This window comes from Pavona decussata, unplaced genomic scaffold (genome assembly GCF_977016875.1).
Source record: "Pavona decussata unplaced genomic scaffold, jaPavDecu1.1 SCAFFOLD_468, whole genome shotgun sequence".
NCBI lineage: Eukaryota > Metazoa > Cnidaria > Anthozoa > Scleractinia > Agariciidae > Pavona > Pavona decussata.
Genome location: NW_028145806.1, coordinates 2,502,796 through 2,515,916, shown reverse-complemented (window position 1 = coordinate 2,515,916; position 13,121 = coordinate 2,502,796). Strand labels below are relative to the sequence as shown.

Genomic DNA, 13,121 nt, shown 5'->3' with positions numbered 1-13,121 from the left:
TGGGACTCCTGACTCTTCAGTGCATTTGCTTGCCTGGCCTTTGCCATTTGTTGTTCAGGTTGAAGACGAACAAGGCTAGTGGTAATTACATTTGAATATGATTGGGCCTGTTTTACCTTGCGCCATTTGATGTTGTACATAATTTTCCTATCCTTTACACTCCAAATGTATTTACTTAATTCGGTTGCGTGCTTATACCGTTCGTTCCTAAATGAGCATACATGATTTCTGTATCTTAACTTAAAGGTTTGTCACAAAGGCCAATGTATATCTCTCTTGAGGTCGACGTTGTCACCTCGGCCTGGTAAATGATGTTGTGGTCATTGCATTTTCCGTCCATGGGGCACATGCTTGAATTCCGGCAGTTACAATTACTATCATTGGTGGCATCAGATTTATTAATTTGGGCTTTGTTGTGGCTGGAAATAATGGTTTTGATATTACTCATGCAGCCATAGCTCAATTTAAGCGTGTTACAGTTGAAAATTTTGTGAAGTGGGTTTGATTTAGGGAAGTGCTGATCAATCAGGGAAAGGAAGCATTTTCCTATGTTCGTTTTAACATTCTTGCTGTAGGGTGGGTTGTACCAAAGAATGTTCCTTGGACGGTTTCTCCGTGACCGCTGCGTAGCGTTGTGTGACTCTTTGTAACACAGGTTGTAATTGTAGCCACTTTTGTTGAGTGCCTCTTGGTACACGGTTTTGGCGTTGTCAAAGCATTCTTGGTCTGAGGATATTTCAGAAAGCCGTTTGTTGATTGAATCTGGGATGTTTTTCAGGATAGATGGTGGATGATTAAATTTCTTGTGTACGTACAATGGGACGTTACCTTCCTTTGTGAATGGGTAGTGTTTGCCACTTTGCAGATCAAGCGTGACGTCTAGGAAATTCACTTTGGTTTTGTCTGCTTCTATTGTTATCTTTAAATCATTTTCGCGAAAAATTTTGCACAGTTCCTTTTTGATCCTTTCAATTTCTTATGGTGTTTTGTCGAAGGCCGCAAGACCGTCGTCGCGATAAAAACCGATGTTTTGGCCATACTTTTCGGTGAGAAGGAATAACAGGTAGCAGCCAACTAATTCGTACGTTTCAGCACCGTCGAAAGAACCCATGGTAACATCGAAAAGATTGTTTGAAGATTTTTTCTCCCATGTGGAATCATTGCTGAACAACAGCGAGCGTTTTGCGTGTACGATGATGTCCCGCTCATGTCTGCTGATTGGTCGATACTTACTGGCAAAGTCGAGAGCCTTCGAGAGCAGCTTCTCATTGATTGAAGGATAGAAGTCACATACGTCGAAACATATGAATGAGAGTGTCTCTCTATTCTCTAAGCTGTTGAACCATGATAAGACGCTGGAGGTGTTCTTTCACTGGTTGATTTGTGTGCTGCGGATTATGGCGGAGTTAATTCAACAAGGATGTGCTTGCTAACTACACCGATTTCAGACTTGGAAGGGTTGATGAGGCAGCACGTCGGGTGGTCGTTGAATGCGGGTTTGTGATCTTTCAAGGTGATAAATGCATCTTTTTTTGCTAGCTTTTCAATTCGGTTGTCTAACTTGAGCCGTTTAGCTATGTTGGCTGACTCCGCGTCTAATTTTCCTGCCGATGAAGTCTTCAATTCATTATTTTATAATATTACATACATACATACATACATACATACATACATACATACATTAACAAGACTTCAATTAGGGTTTATCACAAGATTTTAAGCAGGTCAAAGAATAGTATGGGAGAGAAAAACGAAAGAGGCTTTTCTTTGGAATTAGACATGACACTAATTAAAAACATCTGCATGAAATGAAACATGACCTGTGAACTTCCTACAAAATGTGTCAGAATTTAGCAATGATTAACCATGCCAACGCATCTAAAATCTCGCCCAAAACCAGGTCTTTTAGCGCTCAAGTCTAGCTTTCTTCAACAGGGTCGGCTTCTTGAGAGAAAGACAGTGTTTCAAATTGATTTTTTATGTTCATACTAGATTCATGCTGCACGCGAACTAGAATCACGGCGACCGAACATCTGCAGGAAACTATTTATGAAACTCGAGAGCGGAAATACCACCCAAAATCGCATATCTCGACTAATCGATCACTAGCCTAACAACGCTACAGTTATAAGGGTGAAAAATAATCGAATAGCTTTTCAAACTCACGCTTTTTTAAGAGAAAATCCTTGCCCATCCTTGCAAGTGTTTTCCATACTAACTTAAGACCCGGATGTTGAAATCAACATTTGAAAAGGGAAGGGTTAGCGCCCTTTTCCACCACAGAAATATACTAAGTCTTTGGCTGGGTGAAAAATTCGCGAAAATTTCACTTGCCTGAATAGAACTCATCCCTAAGACCTACTTTTTAAAGCCAAAGACTGTCACCTCCTCAAGCAAAGCCCACAATATACAAGCCTTTAATAGTCCAAGCCCGAGTAACTGAAAATTACCCGTTTAGCTTAAAAGAGGACTACCGGTAGCAAACATATTAGACGAGGCAGGAACTGCACTCGTAAGACTTCTTCCCTCACTAGACTTAATGATGTCTTCAGGAAAACTTTGCTTCAGGAAGCCAAACGAAACGCTAGGTCTAATGACTTAGTTCTGATCTCAGAGCGCGCGCAGAATTCAAAGCCAAATCGTTGCGTGGTTAGAAGACTTTTGAGAGAGAGTGGGGCTAGGTTAGCAAAACAAGGAGGGAGGGAGGGGGGGGGAGAAAAATAGTTTGATTTTATAGATATCTGCTAATGACCCTTTATACATTCTTCTTATTGACTTAGAATCAAAAGAACAAAAAATAAATAAATAAATAAAATCTCACAAGAGAAAGTAACACAAGGCAATATTTCTGGAGCCATGTTTTCAAAAATCCAGGTTTTTTATTTCGAAATATAAACCCGTTCTTAATGATTTAAAATTACGCTAATTGCTCGCGCGCACTTCTAATTACAACAGCCATTACTATTGTAATTACAATTACATATGTGACGTAATAAGTCAATAAACACACTTTGCTATGCCTGAAGAGCCGCAACAGCGGTGAAACGCGTAGCGCAAAAGCAAAGAAGACTTTCGTTTTTCATTTGTTTTAGTATATATATATATTAACATGTTTTACATAATTAACAATTTCATCAATCATGCACCATAGGGAAACTGAGTACCTTCATGCTTCAGATAAAGTGTCCGCAAGTTAATTAATGTCAACTCAACTCAGTATCTTTAAACAAATAACATGAATCCTTGTGCACAATCAACAATTCAAAGAAACTTTGCAGTGGTCAATTCCTGTGAACAGCGAGGACAGGTGACTCCTTTTTAAGTGAAACATATTAATTTTGAGACCAATCATTCAAAATTTAACATGTGAATTTCTCTGTGCACATTTATGTCACTTTTCCTGATATCCCCAAAGCTGGTTCCATTTTTAGTGAAACATATTTCAAACTAATCAGCTTTCTTGCTGTAACCTCTAGTATCTGTGATACTTTGAGTGCTGTCAAGGTCTTGGACAGAACCTCAAACCTCTGTTTCAAAATTTTAACAAGCTCCTCCCGTTCTGGGATTTTTCCAGTCACTGCCTTTACTATCACCATTGCTGACTTTTTGGTCATCTTGTTCACAGAAGCAGGTTCAGCTGACAACGATTCCTTGCAGGCTTCATTTTGCTCATTTCCTGACAAATCATTGTCTGAGTTTAATAGCACAGTATCAGTGGAGCTTAGTTCATTTTCATCCTAAATACAAAAAGTACAGCCTTTATCAAATGACCTTGCTTATAATGACAGATTTGCCAAACAATTATCCTAACATCATGCAACAAGGATTCAGACCTACTTCAAAAATGTATTTGGTGTCTATGCTGGCTGATAATGGAGAGGGCAGTTAAGAACTTTGACATCTTTGATTATAATCAAAGTTGTGCAGAAAAGAAAATGCTAAGCAGGCTAATTAACATAATAATATAATACTCAGCAGGCGGCTTTGTTGGAGTGTGCCCTGATTCCGTATTATTTACTGACAATTTGTAGCAGGCAGCCGGGCCTAAACTATACTTCTGGTTGTGCAGTATGGGATTATCACCTCAGTAATGTAGCATTTTCAATCAAATGTAAGCTATACCTGCCAGGTTGTTAAATTTACTAAGAGAATGGCAAGGAGAGATTTAATAGGCCAATCATTTGAGCTGCATAAAGTTGCCTTTTTCGTGAAAATCCTTAACATTTTAAATTGTGGGTATAACAGCTTGGTGCTGGAGACTTGATACTTTTTAATTTTTTTTCTTAATTCTAGTTATATATATTTTCTGCCATGAAATGCTAAAAACAGTATTCCAGTGCATACCTCAGAATTATCAGGAGAAAGCATTTTTCCCTTGGCAGCTTTTGACTGATTTTCTTTGGGCTGTTTAAAGGATGAAAGATGATTTTTCTATATATATCAAAAGAGAGAATCTTTCATAGCAACGCTGTATTATTTAAGTGCAGATAAACCTCATCTTTACTTATGTTACAGTAATAATGTTAACAGAAGTAGTATAGGATATGAGGATCCCAGCGCATTTCCATAAAATTGCGCCATATTTCAGAGCCGTTTTCAAGACAAAACATAACCAAAACAAGCCCACAAATAGCAAAAGTATTGCATTCGTAAAGCAAACTGGATCAGCGCATTTTGGTTAAAAAACCGGTAACAACCGGTTTAAGAATATTTCCCAAGGTCAAACCCCCAAAATTGCGCCAACGAAATTGCGCCAAATCCTAGAGCCATTTTTGAATAATAATAATATGGCCGCCGCACTCTTGCATCATCAACGTTTGTTTTATCAACAACCCCATAATTGGGATGAGTACTCAATCTGTGAAGCGTTTCTGAAAATTGCGCCATATTTTGGATTGTATTTCAGAGCCGGTTTCAAGCCGAAATATGGTCAAAACAAGCCTGCAAATAGTAAAAGTATTGAATCTGTGAAGCCTTTCTGAAAATTGGCAAATTTTGAAAAAACAAAAAGGCTTAAAGAGAAGTCGCGTATATATATTATGGAGAAATTGTCAGAAAAAAAATCTAATCATATATATAATTCAATGGAAAATTTATCAAAATCTGAATTATTGCAAATCATTTTAAAGCAAAATGAAGATGTCACTGCATTAACAAAACAAGTGAAGCAATTAATAGACGTGAATAAGAAATTAATTGAACGAAACAAACCAGTTTCAGCACCACGTACTAAAATCATGGAACGTCCTATTCCAGCACCACGTAGAAGTGTCAAGCAAATGGTTAAAGAATATGAGGAAAATGTTATTACACCAGTTCCACCTCCCCGAACTAAAATAAAGCAAGTGAATAAAGCTTTGAAAGGTTTTACTGAATCATATGAGGTTAATATAATAGATGAAAAAGACCCATTAGTTCAATTACAAAAAACTAGACAGAAACTTGGATGGTCCATTAAAAACATATTAAAATCCATGAAAGGTCTGAAGTTTATTGAAACTTTGAAAGTAGCATTTGAGAAGACAACAGGTGATAAAGTTATATCCAAAGCGGCTTATTTTAACAGTAAGGCTCAAATGATAATCAACCAAACAGAAATTGCTGAAGCGCTGCAATTAACTGCAGAACAAATCTTGAATAAGATCGCTCAATGGATATCAGAGGGTTCAGGATGGATCATCAAATCAATCAACAATCATTATTTGAATATTGTTAAATATGAACCAACAAAGGGTTCATCATATCTGAAACTACCAATTGAATTACAACACCATAGGAAAGGATTAATTAATCTGCAGAATAAAGACAATGAATGTTTTAGATGGTGCCATGTGAGACATCTTTGTCCAATGGATAAAGACCCGCAGCGTATAAAAAAATCTGGCCGAAAATATGTTAGTGAATTGAATTATGATGGAGTTGTATTTCCTGTTTCCATCAAACAGATAAATAAAATTGAATTACAAAATAAAATCAATATCAATGTTTTTGGTTATGAGAATAAGCAACCATATCCATTATTTGTCTCAAAAGAAAAGTTTGAAGATCATATCGAATTATTGCTTATATCTGAAAATGAGAATAAACATTTTGTTTACATCAAAGATTTTAATAGATTCATGTTTAACCAGACCAAGCATAAAAACAAGAAGCATTTTTGCATGCATTGCTTACAATGTTTCAGCACACAAGATGTGCTTGATAGGCATAAACTGAACTGTATAGTAATAAATGGAGAGCAAGCTATTAGGATACCAAGCAAAGATAACAATATCTTAAAGTATAATCATTATCAGAAGCAATTACCTGCTCCATTTGTGATTTATGCTGATTTTGAAGCATTAACAGAGAAGAGACATGGTTGTCAACAGAATAATAATAAATCGTATACAGATGCTTATCAAAAGCATACAGATTGTGGATATGGGTATAAGGGTGTTTGTTGTTACGATGATAAGTATACTAAAGATGTTCAATTTTATAGAGGTGAAAATGCTGTTTATAAATTCATGGAAAGAATGCTGGAAGAAGTTCGATATTGTAAAAGTGTAATTAAATACAAATTCAACAAGCCATTGAAAATGACAAGTGTAGACGAATTAAAATTCCGAAAAGCTGACAAATGTCATATTTGTAATGTGGTGTACAAAGAGGGGGATATAAGGGTCAGAGATCATTGCCACATCACAGGATTATTCAGAGGTTCAGCGCATCAAGATTGTAATTTATCATATAAACTGACAGGCAAGATACCAGTAGTTTTCCATAATTTAAGGGGATATGATAGTCATTTTATTATGCAACAGATTGGTGAAATTGTGAAGAAAAATACGTATGTTAATGGAAAAGGTGAGGAGTGTCAAATGAATGTCAATGCCATTCCAAATAACATGGAAAAATATATGGCTGTTATGTTGGGGAATAGTTTAGTGTTTATAGATAGTTTTAAATTCATGAGTCAATCACTTGCGAATCTTGTTAACAATCTTCCGAAAGAGGCTTTAAAATTCACAAGGGAGTTTTTCAAAAAGGACAAATATATTAATTTAATGGTGAAGAAAGGGGTATACCCATATGATTACATGGATAGTTTTGAAAAGTTTAATGATTCTAAATTACCATCAAAAGAAGAGTTTTATAGTCAATTAAGTGATGAGCATATTTCTGATGAACATTATGCCCATGCGCAAAAGGTTTGGGAAACCTTTAAAATGAAAAATATGGGTTATTATCATGAGTTATATTTACATAGTGATATCCTTTTGCTGGCAGATGTATTTGAAAACTTTAGGAAGACATGTTTAGAATATTACAAATTAGATCCATGTCACTATTTTACAAGTCCAGGTTTGAGTTGGGATGCTATGTTAAAAATGACTGGTATCAAATTAGAACTTATGACTGATATTGATATGTTACAATTTATTGAAAAAGGTCTAAGAGGTGGTACCAGTTACATTGCTAATCGATATGGAAAAGCAAATAATCCCTATATGAAAGAGTATGATGAAAAAGAACCATCTTCTTATATCATGTATCTTGACGCAAATAATTTATATGGATGTGCTGTGTCTCAATGTCTTCCAACAGGAGGTTTCAAATGGTTATCAGAGAAGCAGATTGAAGAGCTAGATATAAGGAAGTATGAGAAAGAATCAACGAAGGGAATAATATAAGAAGTTGATTTAGATTATCCAAACGTACTACATGATATGCATAATGATTTTCCACTGGCACCAGAACAAGTATGCGTGAAAGAGAATATGTTATCAGAATATTGCAGGTTGATAAAAGAAAAGTATAATATTTCAATTGGTCAAGTTCATCAATTAATTCCGTTGTCTGAAAAACGGAACTATGTATTACATTATAGAAATTTGCATTTATATCTTGATCTAGGTTTGAAAATAACCAAGGTTCATAGAGTACTTGAATTTGATCAATCTCCATGGTTGAAACAATACATAGATTTCAACACTCTTAACCCTTTCACTGCCAAATTTCTTGGTCTCTCTGGACAATTATCTCGATGTAGATGACCAAAACGGATTTAGTTGTCCTATATGAAGATCTCCTTTGAAATGTTCGCTGCTCTGCAATAACGAGGACTCAAGTTTTTTTGTGACGTCACCTATTTGAACCGTTGTTGTTTTGCTCGCGAGCACAAACACATTCTAATCGGTAAGTTGTCAGTTTATAAGTGTACTTTCGGGCCATTTTGCACTGCAGAAGCTCCCAGGCTGGCATCATAAAGCTGGAATGGAGAGTAGAGGTAATCCTCTGAAAGAATCCAGAGGTGAGAGATGATTTCATAGCGACTGTGACGCCAAAAGTGTTCGTATCGAGTCATGGTGGCTCACGAGTGAAGTTGTCTCTCTGGCCGTTCTGTGGGTGGATACTCGGACCTACCTAGGCAATTTGGGGGAGATTTGACTTGCAAAGAAAATGATGTGTGCGATATTTTGCCAGTAGGACCGGGTGGCTCGACACTTATAAAAAAAACTACTGAATTAAGATGGCGGGACCTCCATCTCGTCGTTGTATCGTAATTAGCCAGAATGCAACTCGGACGGCAAAGGGGAAATTACGGGCTTTGAAAAGTGGCTCGAATCAAATGGCTGATGTTCGAACAGCTGTACGCGTGAGAGGCAAAATTGGAAATAAATGCTTAGTCATGAGATTAAGGTTTGCTGTCATGAAGGAATTTTGGTTTTAAAATGAGATTTTGAATTAAAAAATTGGAAGCAAAGATGTGTGTTTTTCAGCTTTGTTGATGCCGCAGAAAACGGGCATTTTTGGTTTTGCTTGAAAATAAATGTTGATATGGAACGGCAAACGGAAGATAAACTCAGTTTATTTGCTCTTAAAGCCTAAAACACTTACTAATTAACACTATTAGTAGACCATAATAACCAGATTTCTGGATTTGAGAACGTGGCCAATCTTGAAAGTGGTAGCCTCTAAAACGGCGACATTAGTCGCCTTTAGCAGAGAAAGGGTTAAAAGAACTAATGCAAAAAATAGTTTTGAAAAAGATTTTTTCAAACTGATGAATAATAGTGTATTTGGAAAAACCATGGAAAACCTGAGAAAAAGAGTTGATGTAAGGTTAGTTACAGATGAAAAGAAACTTGTTCGATTAACATCAAAACCAACCTTTGTATCCAGTAAAATTTTCAATGAGAATCTTGTGGCTATTCATAACATCAAAGAGACATTAACCCTAAACAGGCCAGCATATGTTGGGATGTGTAGTTTGGATATAAGTAAAACACTAATATATGATTTTCATTATAATTATATTAAGGGGACATACGGCAATAGAGCGAAATTATTATTTACAGACACTGATTCTCTCACGTATGAAATTCGAACAGAAGATGCCTACAAAGATTTTTGGAATGATAAAGATAAATTTGATAACAGTGATTATCCAGCAGATAGTCCATTTTATGATGCTAGTAATAAAAAGGGAATTGGTAAGTTAAAAGATGAAGCGGCTAGCAAACCGATAATAGAATTCATCGGTTTACGTAGTAAAATGTATTCATACACCAAAGATGATGGCACCAACAATAAAACTGCTAAAGGAATTGCTAAAAGCATAATAAAAAAAGTAATTAAACATGAGGATTACAAAAATATATTATTCAACAACGAGCAAATGTATCATAACATGAAAACAATCAGAAGTGATTTGCATATCCTCAAGACCTGTTTACTAAACAAAGTTTCATTATCATGTTTTGATGACAAAAGGTATATTCACAATGATGGTATGAATAGTTATGCATATGGGCATTATAAAATTGCTCAATTAAATTAAGCAACCCTCTGATCATATGATAATGAAATTCATTCATGATCGGATCTAATGGTAATACAATCATCATTATAATAATACATAAATTTTATTTTTAAGCAGATTTATGGTTTAATTCTATTTCCAGTTAACATGGTTTAAAGAAATGTTACTATTACATATTATAATGAGTCGTGGTATAACTAAACCGAGTCAACACGGTATAAAAATATCTGATAAAAATTATGCAATACATCCAGTTTATGATTTGTATGCCGCTTCTGATGATGGAAGTATCATAAATGTTGATAATAAAATACCATCAAAGGGTGATAAAAGTTGTAATGGATATATGAAATGTCTGGTTAGAAAAAATGGTCAAATGTTAAGAATATATTATGTTCATCGTTTTGTTTGGGAATGCTTTAATGGGACAATTCCGAGAGGAAAAGTGATTGATCACATCAATGATATCAAAGGTGATAATCGTTTATCCAATTTACAACTATTATCCCAAAAAGAGAATAATAAAAAAGCAGCAAAAAATCGTGATTATTCGTTTGTGGTTAATAATCATATCAATAAAAAATTCATTAAAGCCATCGATTGTAGTACCGATGAGGTGACATACTATGATAGTATGTATGCTGTTCAACAAAATATTGGTATTAATGCAGGGATAGTGAAAATGGTTTGCGAAGGCACTAACCACTGCAAAACTGGAATTTCAAAAAAGAATGGCATCTCTTACAAATTTGAATATGTGGACAAAGAAGATATGCCTGATGATTATATCAAATCATCAAGAACAGGAGAAAAAAGACGGCGACTATTAACCGATGAAGAAAAGTGGTCGAATAGAACATTTGTATGTAGGTATGGTAGAACCATGTTGAATAAAAATAAGAATTATCATAAACAAAATTGCATCGATTTATACTAAATTCTTCAACGGTATCCAAGAATTAAAATCATCACTATATCCTTTCCATTTCACTAAAGCTTGTTTTTTCTTGTGATCTTTCCGGATGACTTTGTCTATTCTGAATACCTCTTGTTTTGCTTTCAACAATTCAGCTTCATAAAAGCTGCCTTGTATCTCTTCATTATTGAGATCCTTCAGTTTGTAAGTGATCGGATTGGTGTATTGGATTTTATCGATAATGAACACTTCTTCGGTCCAATTTGGTGTATAACCTTTATCAAATACCTTTCTTTTATACTTTGATATCCTGACCTTATCACCTACTTTAAACTTAGGCAATTTTGGTTGCTTCATATCACCATATAGGTTAAAGGAAACAGTTCCTTTATTTTTCTTTTTTCTGGCTTTTGTTGGTGTCATTTTGATTGAACTGTGTTTAGACATATTATACTGTTTCAACAACATGGGTATCCAGATACATTGTATTGCCATGGGCAGTGAACTGCTTCCACATCTTGGTTTTTATTGTTCTATTCCATCTTTCCACCACTGATGATTTTTCTTCATTTTCTGTCGAATAGAGTTTTATGTTGTGTTTATCGAGTAAGTCTTTCATATGTTTGTTGTAGAACTCTGAGCCTTTGTCAGCCCATAGATACTCTGGTTTATCCCCTTCTTTGAAAATCTGTTGGAATGCTTTGGTTACAGTTTCACCTTTCTCATCTTTTAACGGAACAATCCAGCCGTATTTACTGAAGATATCTATAACTATGAGAAGATACTTATAACCTTTGTTCCATTTACTCAACTGTTGCATTTCAACAAGATCAGCAGCCCATATTTCATCAACATGATTAACAATAACACGCCGTCAAGTAAAGTTACGCTTTATGGGTTTATGCAGCTCATCAGCTAAAGTTTCTTGCCAGTTACTCGACGGCTTTTGGAGTTTTTTGAAGCTCCAAGTCCAAGCTTTTTCTTTGTGGATATTGCAGCTTGAGCTAAGCTTGTCCCCCAAGGTCTTTCACGATAAGGTATCTCAGATATTCTTTGAAGCATTACATCATCGGCGGCATGTTTATCAGATAATGATCGAGCGTTACTATAATCTACATCATGTTGTTGGCAAATGGCATCTAGTTTATTTATCGGTTCTCGATACTTGGGGTCATCTGATGCCAATCTCTCTTCTAATTTTGTTCCGGGTCCACAATAATTGTATTTTTTACCAGATGGAGTTCTCATATGTAATTCACCAAGTTTGGAAAGATGTTTTTGTATGTCTAGAGCGCCCCCATCGAGATCCTTTCTGTCAGTGACATATTTTTTATTAGGACGTACTTTAGTAGATAATTGATCAAGCATTTCAGAACCTGTCTTCTTTATAAAAGGAGTAGCTTTTTCTAAAGCATAATCAAGAGCCTTCTTTTGTAGCTTGGGATTTCTCAATGCTTCAGATCCGTAATATCTACCCATTTCTACAGCCTTTTTACCCAACCATGGAATACCATGATGAAGAAACATATCAGTACCAGTTGATGCTAATGTATCCATAATGCCCGCCCCAGTGTGCGGGCTATTTAGTTTCCCTGATTTTGTTTAACGAATTTGGTTTTTTTTATACCACATTCTGCACAAGTACAAAAGAACATTAATCGATTATTTTTTGTTCGGACACATTCAGTAGATTTTTTCTGTTTAACACAATACGATTTTACCATTTATACATATATATTACACAATATTTTTGAAATAATTTATTATGAATTCATGATTATCACTATCAGTAGTATTCAAATGTAAATTGGTATTATGAATTGTTTCTGGAATTGATTTACCTTTTTGACGTTCAATTAAATAATAGAGGCACCAATATCCACATAATACAGAATCTCGATCTTGAATTTCATCTGATGAATATATCAAAGGTTTACCACTTGTTGAAAGATATTTTACCACTTTTTTAGGCATGGACAATCCAAAACTATCAAAATATTCAGCATATTTGTTTCCATTTCGATATGCAATCCAATGTGTGCCTGATCCGATATAATCATCAAGATTTATGATTCCCACTTCATTGTTTATCATGGATGTCGGTAATTTATCTTTGCTGAAAACTCCTCTAAAATATTTGATACCAAGTTGTTTAACCCAATTAATTAGATCGAAATTGCTAAGTGGTTTATTAATAAATTTTACAATATGTCGCCGATTAGTGGGATGCCTTTAAAAGGACTGTTTTTTCCCAGTAGTAACCCTTTTCCTTTTTTGGAGGTTTTTTTTTACTCCCATACCTATGGGTTGTTTCCAAGTACCATAAAACGGAGGCGGTCTATAATCAGCCGGAAGAACCAAACCACCATTGGTATTTTTTGGAACATAAACTGGTAC

General features: G+C 35.2%; 1 pseudogene; it reads right to left on the bottom strand.

Annotated features, from left to right (window-relative positions):
* Nucleotides 1-3,348: 3,348 nt before the first annotated feature.
* On the bottom strand, nucleotides 3,349-6,315 carry LOC146450459 (uncharacterized; annotated as a pseudogene).
* Nucleotides 6,316-13,121: the final 6,806 nt, after the last annotated feature.